At 44.3% G+C, this 14,437-nt stretch overlaps 1 protein-coding gene across 1 annotated transcript in view; it reads left to right on the plus strand.

Annotated features, from left to right (window-relative positions):
* The window catches only part of LOC119449469 (corticotropin-releasing factor receptor 2), a 201,015-nt gene that overhangs the window by 47,883 nt on the left and 138,695 nt on the right, over positions 1–14,437 (plus strand). The window lies entirely within an intron of this gene.

Raw genomic sequence — 14,437 nt, forward strand, 5'->3', positions numbered from 1 at the left:
TAAGGCCTCAGGCAACTCTCACTTGAACCTTTATGGAAATAATATGGGAACTCTGTACACGCGTACACGGACGGTTTGGCAACATCATACCCTAACGGCGGTTCATCACATCTTATAGCGGCTCATCACGTCGTTCGAGGATACCGGCTGGAGCACAATATCACATAAACTGCAACTGAGCTTGTAGCTCAGTTGAGCTCCCTCAGAACTGGATCATATTATGCTACTCAAGACCTGCGCTACAAATATTTCAATGTGTCTTGAGGAAAACGCTCACTACTTTCTAGCCCAAGACGTTGTGGAACACCACACCATTGCCGAAAGAAAAGGACATCACACTCTATACCAGTGTATCCCTGGAGTTGCGGACTGCACGGGAATGATCTTGCTGATGACTTTAAATGATGGCGCACTCATCCCTATACCATTTTCAAAGCCAGATTGCATAACCTCATCGAGATTATGCGGAACGCGACAGCAAGATATTGGTAACAACGAGAAAATCGCCACAAACGTCTTTATATAGGCTCAATTCCCATAGGACATTTAGGATGCCGTGTGGCGTCCAACATAGCCATACGAGCCTGCTGCACAGAATTAGACTACATGTTTTCTTTACGGCACAGTATTTGTATGACTCACGATGACACGATGACTCACCAGAGAGACAGGGGGGGGGGGGGGGGGGATATAAGGAAGGCAGGGATGCTAACCAGTCAAGAGTCCGGTTGGCTACGCTGCGCTGGTGGGAATCAGAATTAAGGGGAAGAGAAAGAAGGGAGAGAGATATTGTGATGCATGTGGTGTAACTGAGACAGTGCAGCACATACTTGTTGCCGGTCCCAAATATGACCGTGAATGGCAGGCATTGGCCTCTTTGTTGTCGTCATTTAAAAACAGGCCATTGAGTGAAAACGTATCACTGGGACCATGGCTGGACAGAATATCAATAAAGCGAGCCACCAAGGCACATTTAATTTTTTTTTTTTTTTTGTTTACCACATGCTTAGAGTCAAGACTGTGAACGGGCCCTATGGACACGAACATGTATACTAGCATAATCTCCCCCTATTATGCCTATCCGCATAATAATAATAATATTAGAAACTTTATTGGAATGGAAAATATTTTACGGAGGGGTGGTCGGAGCCTTTCAGTCCAGGGCCCCACTAGCCTCTGCCGCCTGTCTAACCTGGCTAATCAAGGACTTTTGTCTTGCCAGGTCGGAGCGGGCGAACTGTGCCTACCACTGCTCCATTGTGTTACTGGTATTTGGCCTATGAGGGTGCTTAGCGCATTGCCAGGTTATATGCATTAGGGTAGGCATGCCACCGCACCAAGGACAGTTGGCCCTATAACGAGTGGGATACATGGCGTTTAGCAATTTTAAATGGGGGAATACCCCGTTCTGTATTTTAACTTTTCAAACCCCTCTGTCCTCTTCCTATACCCTTTGAGCAGAGCATCAGGCTAGAGGATAATTGCCTCACGCCAACCTCTCTGCGTTTCCTCAATAAATTTTCCTCTCACTTGACCAATCAATTGCATGTTTGACAAGAACCCTTACTATTTTCAAAATTATAGAAGCGTGCATGGAAAGACTTCGCCATTGAAGAAACGTGTTATTTCTCATAGTCTTTTTTTCATAATTCTCTAGGCTGCATAACTTGCCGAGGTGCCGTTGTACTTAGCGTTGCGCTGCCGAGCTAGAGGTCATGGGTTCAATACCGGCTGTGGCGGCCGCATTTCTTTGGGTGCTAGATGCAAGAACGACCGTAGATTTAGGTGGACGCTAAAAGAACACGTAAGGCCTCAGAATTTAGTTCGAAATGAAAACCTTAGAACCTGGAAGAGCAGCTGAATTATCGGAATTTCATTTATTATAAGTAACTTTCACTTCTGAAAATGCATGAGTCTGCAATCACTCAAATGCTATATTAAGAAAGACCGTTGAACATTAAGGCGCAGGGACGTCCATACTGTTTCTAAGTTGCCTCCCTGTAATAGGATAGAACGTAAATGTGCTGACTGCATTAGCCGGCGTTCGATTACACTATCGCATAAGGAACTGGCGTACCTTGATAACTCGCTGTAGGAATTAAGGGTACTGATGAAGACACGCGCTTGTGTCTATGCATTTTGATTTTATATTGTGTGTGTTTAATTTATTACCTTGTTTTGTTTGAACAAAACTCATTTGCAAATCAGAGCTTGTGCTGTTGCCTTCTACGTCTTTGTGCGTCATCCGTTCGCGCTGTTACATTATGCGGCCTCCTTGCTGCTGTTCTGTATAAGGGGTCTTCTTTTTATTATGTTAAGTAAAAAATTCGCATTTCTCCAGTATCACCAGATTAGTGTTGTGTCCCCTTGTAAAAGTTTTGAGCCTACGTTCTGCCTGAACATATGGGTTCGTCTCCTGATTTAATTTAAGTTCAAACAAAGCTAGTGCGCGTTTGTACTTTTATTCAGTGGAATTTGCAAGTTAATGAAGTGCGATTCGATTACAAGCTGCGCTGGGCACATGGGCGGAAAGAAGGTGATAACAGCTGAAATATACATATAAAAATTTATATAAACGTGTGCTATCTGCGAAATTCACGCTTGTGCTCAACGGCTTAAGCGTGCATCTGGGCCCGTGTTATATTGTTGCCTTCTCTGGCATGTTTTGTCACTGTTTTATTTATTTATTTATTTATTTATTTATTTATTTATTTATTTATTTATTTATTTATTTATTTATTTATTTATTTATTATTATTTATTTATTATTTATTTATTTATTTATTTATTTATTTATTTATTATTTATTTATTTATTATTATTTATTTATTATTTACCTACATATCGTTGAAGAGAACATTGCAGTGTGGGTGGGGGATTAATCAAAATAAACATTAAATGTGCACTATACAAAAGAAAAATGGCAGTGAAAAAAAATGCGACAGAACTCACCTCACGATATATGCACTAATGTCATTAGCATTCGAGCTATGTAGCGACAGCATATTTTTGAAGTCACCTTTATTTAACACCTGTGGTAGTCAACCTGAGACTTCCATTGCTTCGGCTATATGTGACATACTCCGGTATCGTCCCACTTTGCCTGTGGCACTCGCTTGCCAAAGTCGTCTACGAGCATGGCGGGATGACGAATACTGCATAACGCCGACGCATCGATGAATACTTTATGATGACGAAGGAATTACTTCGATGGAGTGAAAAAAGAATGTCACAGTTTCGCCCTAAGGGCGAAGCAATGAATGCGATAGCAACACAGCAATGTCATACGAAGTAAGGTGAGCGGCTTTGGTAGCAATATGAATTGTAGTATACATGAGCTGATTAAGTAAGCAGGTGTGCTGCGGCGTAAGTAGACCGACATGAAGAAAGACTCGATGACCACGAGAAGGCGCGTGTGAAACGGTGGTGTTGATGAGAAGCGCTTCCCGTGGGCAGCGCGTGCGAAGGGACACACCTGTAGCGCTGCACTGCCGATCCGGGCAGCATTGCATGTGTAGCGTGCGTTGGAAAATGTGGCCCGACTATTACTAACTGAATGAACAAGCGTGGTGTGACCGCGCACAAACAAACAGGAATAGATCACACTGAATGACTGCAGACAACGACTGTCAAAACGCTGGCAGCAAGCGCATACGCCGCAGCGGGAGAAGGTACTGCATGCGGTCTATCGCTTCAACGGAAACTGAGCGGCGAATGCAGCGCGCATACAAAGGTCAGATAAGAGACGGTGCGGGCGAGCGACGAGCGCGGTTGATGGCAGAGTAGAGCGCGGTTGATGGCAGAGTAGGCAAAAGTCGGTATGACGAAGTAAATAAAATGACGACGAAGGAACGACGGTGACGGCATCACAACGGTACGACAACCAATGCATGACCGCGACTGTCTGACGACGATACAAATATAACGATGGATGTTACGACAACGGTGTGAGGACAGTGGGATGACGACGAGTGTATATGCCACATTGGCGCGACGAAAACTGTATTACGAAGCCTGTGTGACAAAGATGGCTTGACGGCAACGGGCATGACTAAAGTCATGTGACGAAGCTGGAGTGACGATGATGCAACGACCCCGACGGCATCACGATGGCAGTGTGACAACGAATGCAAGACAACTGTATGACAAGAGCACACAGCACATGGAACCGCACAACAGCAATGAGGTCTTGTGCGCATGTTCAGGAATTCTCTGCATTGGTCTAAGCACGTGTCGCGACTTTTTTTTTTATTTCACTCAAGGCTGTCATCTCCAAATTACGTGCGTCGGTTCCTACGCCCTTCGAGTGGTTCAGTGCGCACGCGTGAAACGGCGCACTTGCGATGCGGGGAACGCACATGCTCGCGCTCGCACATAATCACGACTCAATCTTAGCTTCTTATTTGTCTTCTTATTAGCTTCTTGTTTGTCAATCGCAAGTTCACCCAGAAAAAAATAAGTCTTTAAAATAGATCCCTTGAACTGCATGTGCGTTACAATATTTATTTCACGACTGCCCTGCGAACGATTCTGAGCGCACAGACAACGTGGTTTTGTATACGAACATCACTTCTTATCCATTTTTCTTTTCTTACTACTTCACCTCTCCCCAGTGTAGGGCAGCAAACCAGATGCAACCTGGTTAGCCTCTCTGTCTCTGCTTCCCTTTCTAATTCCAATTATAGCTAATTACCAGTAAAATTAAATTCTGGGGTCTTACGGGCCCAACCTACGATATGACTATGAAGCGTGACATAGTGAAGGACTCAGGATTGATTTTGACCACCTCGAGTTCTTTAACCTGCTCCCAAGGCACGGTACACGGGTGCTTTTTCATTTCGCCCCCTTCGAAATGCGACCGCCGTGCCCGAAATTCGATCCCGCGCACAGAAGCTTAGAAGCCACTACACCTCCATGGCGGATTCCCAATTATGGCTAATAATGCGTATTTCTAAGGCAACAGCTCTTGTGTATTTGTGTATTACCTCACCCCCTGCAGTAATGACATTCGGGTCAATGTACTGTAGGGAAAAAGTAGTCCAGTTGATATAAAACTCTATAACTGCAATGACATTGCAGTCTTAGGAGAAGAGAGGGACCAAAGCAGTCATGTCCGATGGAGAGGCCTGCTTGCAGGGTCAGCACAAAATGTGATGTTGCTCAAACTGCACAGGTAGGCGGGCCGCATTCATCGGCGAGATAATATTGAGCGTGCTGTAGGAATGAGCTCGAGAATCTGAGGGAGTGGCTGGAAGGGTCATGACCCACCCGGAGAAAGCGTTTGCGCGTGTAATGATTGGTCGCTGATATTTCCCAATCGTGCTCACAGAAGACGATAGCATGATCTGTCTTTTATTTAACCTTCATCTTTTTTGTTTTTTCAAAAACAGATCGCACACTCCCCGGGATGTCCACTCTGCCGAATGCCACTAAATAACTAGCAAATGTTCTTCAGTTGCTGTGTCGCAGGAACTCCGGCAGATTTCTTATTTCGCTTGCTTTAGTCGCGGTGCAAGAACGCTATATGGCAGTGCCATGACGTCTTCTTTTCTTTGCTTGGCTATAGTATACCGTTTACTTTAGTTTCCTTTTTTTTTATTGGCAATTTTTATATATGCTGTCCGTTTGCTTAGCTATACAATACTTTTGGTTTCTTAAAAAATGGGCACTTATAGGCCCTTTTTGATGTCCTAACTTAAACAAAACTTTATTGGGGGCAAATTTATTTTAGTGTTCTTTAACCTTTTATTTGTTTTCTCGTTTTGCTTGGAACTGTAGGCTGAACAGAGGCTAAGGGGAAAAGGCCTATTTGTCCAGTCAATTAAAGGCCTCTGTCAAAGAGATTAAATATTTTTGACATCATACAAACTACCCATGCAAGTTCAACAATTATACACATTCATTATATTCAAATAACAATAATTTATTTTCAATTAGACAGATACAATTTAGCAGATGCACTTGTGGCCCTCTGCCGAAGCTTTCTGCACGTCAGTATGACTTTTTCATTGTAACTCTGCTTTGCAGACGAATAAGATGCATGAAAATATTTTATTATTTGGCACCATGCAGCATGCCTCCGCGCAAGGTCGAGCGAGAAGGACAAATGCTCCTCATTAAAATTACTTGAAACGTGCCTGGCGCCTCCTTTGTCATGCTACTTCGCGTGAAGCAGTGGTACGCAAAATGACACTCGCAGAACACGTCATACTCGCGCAACAGTTGGCCACATCCAGAGCTAAGAAGATTCTCTCGTCGAAACCAGTGTCTCGCAGGGAGGTCAAAAACGCCTATGTAGTGTGGGATGCACAGGCGTCGCTAATCCGTCGTTCAAGTACGACTCACACCTGAGGGCATTATTCGTGGCGTTTGTTCAGTGAGGACATATAGATGGCGGTCCGGTCTGTTGTAAAGCTGCTGAAAAGGCAGATGAGAAGAGCTCTATCTTGCAGTATGGATACGTTGCACGCAGACCACGGTGGCAGCCTTGACCGGTTTATTTCTTCTCACATTTTTACAGGAGTTTGAAAGGTTATGGTACATTGCACACACAATAATTACGACTCGCTAAGACAGTGAGGTGGTCGCCTGCTTGTTTCCAGTGCACGAACCGCGGGCGCATTTACTACCGGAAAATAAATCAGGACAGCCTTCACTATAGGGTGCCACATAGGTTGCCATTAAACCGAAGTTATGGCATTAAAATTGTTGACACGTAAAAGTTGTCATTCACCTGAAAGTAAGACGAAATACACAAAAAAAAACGATACGGGTTTCTCGGAGAGGAAGCTTCACGAGTGACAAAAATAAAAATAAAAAAAAATAAAAGCAAGAAAGGTAATTGTTCGAGGATCGAATCTATAGGACCAACCCAGGTCGCTCTGCCATCTAAGCTAACCAGCAGGCTAGCTGGTCGCAGTGTGAGGGTGGAATTAATCGACAACTAGGAGGGCAGCAACACCGAATATGGCAAGTCACTTGTGTGGAACTCTATAAGATTGTTGAAGTTTTCCAGGACCAGGAGAAAATTTTATTAAATTGCTATAAGCTTTCTTTGTGATAAACCCATATGAGAGAGAGAAACGATTTATAGGAAGGCAGGGAGGTTAACCAGAGGTAATTCTGGCCGGCTGCCCTGCGCGTGAGGAAGGAGAGACAGGGATGAAAAGAGAAAGCGAGTGTAAGGGGAGAGAAAAAAGTGAGCAGCGCACACTAGATTTATGTAACAGGCAGCGTTCTTGAAGGCTCAAGTGAATGACACTTATACCGATGATGATGATTTAATGGCCTCTCCTTTGAAACGTGGCGGTGACAAATAGTCACCTAGCCTGCGTGATTTATTCAGGTATGTTATAGTACATGTTTTTATCTAGCATTTTGTATACCTTTCATTAATATTTTTTTTTCTCATTGTCTACCTTGTACCTCTACCTATGACTAAGAGATAAATCAGGTCGTATCAATCTCTTCCCTGATTTTTTTTCACCAATACTCTAAACGTCTCTTGCTTATCTCGACTGCTGACCGGTTGATACTTCCGTTCACTTTAAACCAAAGCGCTTCTGGAAGGTGTACGTGACCTACTGTTCTCATTGGGTGAATCCCTTCACATTCCATTAGGATGTGTTGAATGGTCTCCGGATCTTTGCTGCAGCATACACATGCCTCATCTAGTTCCCAATATTTGCTCCGGTATGTTTTGGTCCTTAGGCAACCGGCTCGAGCTTTAAATACAAAGGCACGGCCCTTTGTGTTATCGTACAGATTTTCCCTTCTAATTTCTTTCTTCTCATTCTTGCAAATATCCGTTGTCCTTTTTGTTTCCATTCTTTGCATCCAATTCACTGTCTCTATTTGGTGGTGCTCCGGCCAGACAAATAGCGAAGAGGAATACAATTGGAATTCAATCTTTGCATTCACCAGTCCTGATTTGCCTTATTCGGTGTTGAATTTTGCATGCAAATCGAGAACGCCACACCCAGAACGCACAGCTGAATTCGCGCACCCCCTTTGACAACGCCCACAAAAGCTAAAAGGATTACTGCAACCCTTCAGATGAGACTGAAAGCATCCATTCGTCTTTTAGCTATCTTTTCAGCCTACTCAACGCCCTGTCTAGCGGGGTTGTGTCTGATCTAATACACGCAATCTGACGTGGCCTGAAAGCTATCGCGATCGGCTCAGGACCACGACTGGCGAGAGGTGTGGCGCAAGATGGTGTCTCTCGTATATACGCTGATGTCAACTCGCGTTCTTCTCGTCGAACGGGATCTTTTAAGATGAGACAGATGACGTCGACCACAGAGGAAAAAACTCCAGATAACGATCGGTGGTCTTTGGGGCCAGACGAGCTGCGTGACAGGGTTCTGAATGCACGAGAAATATATCCTTCTTGTTTTTATTTTTGTGTTTTCTTTTTACTCTTATCAGTACCTTGCAGGGTTCTTTCTCCTTGTTTTATTTTTTTGCTTTCATCGATAATGACCACAACGCTGTCACCGCTGCCGTGATTCCCCTTGAGGGGCGTTCCGGGCCGAAGGGAACCACTATTTGACCCATCTGACCGCAACCGTCGGTCCTTTCAAGTATTTTTCGGCAAGTTAAGCGTGCTTGAGAATAAAATTACTCGAGCAAAGACGCGTCGCAGCCATTTCAGACCCTTCCATGCCGCTTTCTTTGTAAACGATAAACGAAAGCAAAATTAATCGTGATGAAATCCGTTAAGTGGAAAAAAAATAATAAACTGGTTTGCACTCAGGTCGGGAAAATTCAAACACGGATAAAGGATGGACGAGTTGCTGCTGTAGAATGTGTCCTGATAGATTTTTCTTCTTTTTTTTATATGACGAAAACCAACTGCTGCCCTCTGTATGACAAGATGGACAGCTTATCGTTTCTAATTTCACGGTATCAGCATGTTGTTTACGTGTGACATTAACTCTGCACAGAGCTGACCCATCCTTCATCTAAGAAGGATGGGTCTGTTTTGATGTGTTAGGCAATGGGTCATCACATTGATTGATTGATTGAATTATAGATAGTATCAACATCTATAAGTGTTTGTACAAAGCATGTCGTGCCGTCTTTTTTTATTTTTGTTAAAAACAAATTGAAAAACAGCCATGTTTCAAAAGATGTGATTATTCTTGGAGGTTTCCATAGCAATACATTTCAGTAGAATTGTGTACAACTAAAATTATAATGTCACGAAATCAATAAAAAAGAAAGACACATCAGACACTTTTTTTTTTATCTACGGAATTACTTTGGAAATGTTTTACGTTCTCATAATCTTTCTCATTAGTATTTCTTTTTTTTTTTTGATACCTATGAATTTGGGATAGCCGGCTCTATCTGGTGCCAATCCTCATCTTTCTCACATTTAATGAAGAAGAAGAAGAAGAGCGGCCCAGTGTCTTGCACTGTGGGCACGTGCCAGTATATCCCAAGGATCTACATCTACTAAATCTACATCTACCTTGCACTGACACAGCGGAGTGTGAGCGCCTCTCGTGGGCTGTTTCATAAAGGAGACAATCATCATTTTAAAAAAGTGATTCCCGGGTTATATCCCAGAGTGAAAACTTCGATAGATGGACGGTAAAAGGGTGCAACACTGGGCTAATTGGTATAGCGTCTTGAAATGGAAACATCGCGAGATAAGAGGACTGAGACGCAAACAACGTGACTGCTGTGTTGTGTGTGTCTCACTGCTCGTTTCTCGCGCTGTTTCTACTACACGAGAAAGACGGTATAGGCGCAGCAAGTCCATTTAAGACTTAAAGCAGGCGAAACGCAGGCACTATTGCACTGAATTGAATTGAATTTTTTTCTGCGACAAGATGGTTGGAAGGATGACTAGGCAAACAGATGAAAGCAGCAGTTTGAGGGGCACCTGGCCACCTCAGTATGTTCCGCGTTGCATCAATGAACTGTAGTCGGCGAGGTCGAAGTCTTGGAGTAATTATAAGGTCGCGACCTGTCCTGGAGCCCCGCGTTTACCATTTAAAAAATATACCGTGATCACACACATACACATTCCTTGCGGGGATGTCGTCGTGTACGTCTGTGCGAGTGACTCTTGACTATACAACGAACTGTTCCTGGGCCTTCCTACGCTACGGCTTGCCTCTGCTGGGTGGGACCTGTAGAACCTACCTCCGTGGGTTACAGTCTAATGTAATACAATTTAATTTTAAAAGGGTACGCTGATACACCATTGAATAAGGTCAATTGTTCTTCTCTTCAGTGGCAAATGGAACGAAAGAGTGGTTAAAGGTGGGCTTATCTTGCAGCTGACATTGACTACTTTCTAAGCGCATCTAATTAAGAGAACACACACAAAAAGAATATTTGCTCAGAATTATATTTTTCACCTTACCTTAATGTGAATTTTCATAGCTAATCTGGAGCAAAAGAAGACGGCAGAGATGGTCTTCGTTCAAGTCAGAGCTGATTGACTGATTTCAACCAGTCCTTTCAGATCAACTCGCTTCGAATCTCGCTCGCTTTTCCCGTCAACGAGAGATGGATTTAACGGTAAGTGTTAGAATGGCCAAACTGAACGGACATTACTTGCCGGCTGCGCGTGGCAACTTCCACAGTAATGCGGCGTGGAGCGCGTTGTTTTGTTCATGAAGTTTTTTGTTTGAGAAAAACCAACTCGATCCGTGTGCTCAATCGAGGATTCACGTAGCTTCCTTCCAGCACGACCAGTGGGACTCGCCGTAATACTTTTTTACATAGTCTGGCTACGTTGCTTTTTCTTACTGGGTGAGTGCTAACATTCACCATTCCGTATCACCAAGAATGAACGCGGCAGGTGTCTGAGCGTTAAATCTCAATCGTGGTTCATCCTTCACACCCGCCGTGGTGGCGTAGTGGCTATGGCGTTGCGCTGCTAAGCCCGAGGGCGCGGGATCTAATCCCGGCCACATTTCGATGGCGGTGAAATGCAAAAAAACACCGCATATCCACGGGGTGAATGATGATGAGTGGGCGAAGCTCCGGAGGGAATCATCGGTAAACCGCGAATGTTCCGTGTAATTCGCCCAGTCTCGCCGCACTAAATCGAACGATTGACTTCCACCAATGACACGCGCCATATGTGACGTCATTCCTATTTTATAACAGCGCCCTTCATTATAATTGCACCATCTCCCGCTTAAGGGGACGCTAGCACAAACGCGTTAGAAACGTGCAGTACTCTCTAGTAAGGGGGAGAGGCCACAGCGTCTTACGCAGCCGTTTACACATGCCGGAACGTGCACCGCGTTTGCCGACGCCATCAGCGTTTATGAATACGGGGTAAGGCGGAGAGGCCACGGCGTCTTTTACACCAGCTTCTTACACGGGCCGTAACGCGCTTGCACAAACGCGTTAGAAACCCGCAGTCTTTCGTTAATGTTGGGTATTTATTGTCATCGTGGTGCGTGTGTCCATGTGCGCTTCGTGGCGTAGTGGTTAGCGCCGCGCGTTCGGAAGCGAGGGGTCCCTGGTTCGTTTCCGCGCTACGGACACGACTTTCGGAATTTTTTTTCATAAAAGTAGACGTGGCTACCTACTACGACGACGACTACTACTACTACAGAGGAGGGACCCACACCCTAAGGAGCTTCGCCCCTAAAACTCCCGTGTACCGTGCATTGGGCGCACGTTAAAGAGCACAGGTGGTTTAAATTATTCCGTAGTCCTTCACTACGGCGTGCCTCATAATCAAATCGTGGTTTTCGCATATAAACACCAGAAGGTTGTTTTCTTTTTTTCGTACTACAATTTGTAACTCTGGGACGTACGCATATCATCGTTTGACCAGCTCAGCGATAAATCAACGAAGCCGTGTTTTTCGAGTCACATAGCTGTTCAGCATTGTAGAAGGAACACAGGAATCATGCTGAAGCGAAGGGGACGACAGAGGCATCGACATTTGCATCAGAATTTATTAGAGAGAAGCCGCAGGCGCGATATCGCAACCAGGATCACAACACACAATGCTATACACTAGAAAATCTTTAAAAAACTCAAAGGACTCAAAACAAGCAACATAAACGAACAGAAAAAATGTGGAACTGAACTTACAGCTTGAATTCGTACCCTTTGTCAAATTTGGGTGTCACAGAATGTGCAAGTTTTCTTCGTTATTTTTATTTATTTTTTCAGATGAACTCGGAGAGAAATGCACTTATTTTAATCAGGTGCTGGAGCGATTAGGCGTAAATCACGGTTTGTCATGCTATCCAGGAGTTGGATGAGCAGTTATAATACATATGTTACAGGCCGTTTTGGCTGTATAGTAGGCGGATTCAGCTGCGACGGCTCGAAGAAAAAACAATGAGCTTTTTTTCCCTATCTTTTTTCGCTCATCCGCGATGAAGCCCGCTTTTGACTGTTGTGTCTCCGTGGTGGCATTATCTCGTATTTGTGTCTTCCTCAACTGTGTCTATGCTCTTGTCAGACAGCATCGCGGCCTCACCTTTGTGTTTGGAGCTCTGCATTATATACGCGTATATGTAGCGAGTCAGTGCAACTTGACATCGCCTTTTATCTCTACGTGTTCGTTTGTATATAGGAAACTATGCTTTAAATTTTTTGAACCTCTGACGTTCTTTCTTCTTACGATACTTTTGAATTATTAATGCTACATTTGTGTGAAAATGAGAAGAGGTCACCATTATAAGGTGACTATAGTTGTTCCTTTTTTTCATGCCAAATAACGCAAAACACGCTCTATTTAAATGACACGGTTTTACAAATGTCTGAACCGAACTGTATATATCAAACCTGTGGATGCACACTAGAGCAATCTTACACCAAACATACACCCAAACGACACATGCACCCACGAACAGACACAGACGTGCAAAAGCTGTTCGTAAATCGACATAAAGGTCCGTAGCTATCAAGAACGCCAGAGGCACCTTCGCTGGTTAAGGAACGTGCACACGATGCTTATCCGCAGGCCGCAAATGTGTCGAAGCTTCAAGCTTGAGCCGCGGTGCAAGTGGGGCCTTAATGACGCGCCTTACACGCAAACCCTGCAGAACACTGGATTTGTTTGAGTCCGTGAGAGCGCTTCATGCAGAACACATCGGTGAGTCTGTCTTTTGAATGAATTTCGCAAATAAAGTAGTTAGTGTAGGCCAAGTTGAGCCTTATGCGAGTAAAACGTGCTTGGTCTTGCTTACTGATGCATCGCGCGATGTGAAATCCGCAAGCCAGACGGATCAGTATTATAAAAGGGTGCGTATTCAAAACTCGTGCCACAACAAAGAGACTGCTGTACGCACCACGTCAATACCTGACGCGCCATATCTCTCCTCAAAAGGGGTATTTGAATTCACTCCGTTGTATATTTAATCATCCCTTCCCTTAAGCATATCATGATACGCGTCACAGATCTCTACATCCTTTATCGAAATGTTTCTTTCTTCAGCAACAATATTGTTCAGCTTGCGCCTGTTGACATGAGCACTGAAGGTGGTTCGCCAGGTTAATTGGATATGTATACCTGAAGAGGAGCTGATATTCATTCGACCGACCGGTTTCAGAAGATAATCTGACTTCTTCCCAGGCCTACGGATGTGATGACACGTATACTCTTGCAGGCAGTATGCATGTTGTTCCTTCTCTTCACTACTAACATTAATCCCCTAAGGCAACTTGTTACTGTCACTGAAGGTGGGTTACAACTTGTTTCCATGTAAAATTGAAGAACGTCCAATTCCAAGCGGCATAGAGCTTGTACCAACTGTGCTCGGCGTTTGAGAAGACCGCAAGTATGATTATTATTATTATGACAGACTGTATATTCATAAGTGTGTAATATCTTTTTCATGCACACTAGAAAGTTGTTCATCTCAGGCCATTTCAAGCTGCCGCCGCAATTACAGCCTCAGTTTGCTAGGGGTGCGCCTTTAACAGTTCAAACGAAGTGCGCAGCTGTCACTGGTGCTTTCTCGTAGACGCAAGTCCGGTGTGGTGAAAACCAATACCGACGCACAAATACAATAACCTTCTCAAGCAGCTGTCACAGCGCATGATCAACGCCTCGTACGAGACAGTTGCACGGCGACCACTAAACCAAACTTTTCTTCTTCCACACGAGCGCGTAGGACGAGAGGGAGTACTATGCCGATTCGTATAAGGCAAGCGAGGCATTCAGAATACCGAAGCAACGGAGCGTCTGACAGGACGCCTTCAAAAGTTGATGCTCACCCGCGTCGGTGTGTGTTCCGAAAATAGGTCATACACGCGCGTTCAGGAGTCGGCAGTTCGTTTTCCTTACGTCGAGCACCTACCTTACTTGAGCCCGAGCATTCTTCTACCGTGCAAAAGTGTTCATGCGGAGCTAAAAAAATATCCGCAGACCCTATGAGATATTTTTGTTTTCTGTTTTGTCAGATGATGTATTCGTCGCAGCATGAAAATGAAGCAAGGC

Source organism: Dermacentor silvarum, chromosome 4, assembly GCF_013339745.2.
Source record: "Dermacentor silvarum isolate Dsil-2018 chromosome 4, BIME_Dsil_1.4, whole genome shotgun sequence".
In the NCBI taxonomy this organism is placed as follows: Eukaryota; Metazoa; Arthropoda; class Arachnida; order Ixodida; family Ixodidae; genus Dermacentor; species Dermacentor silvarum.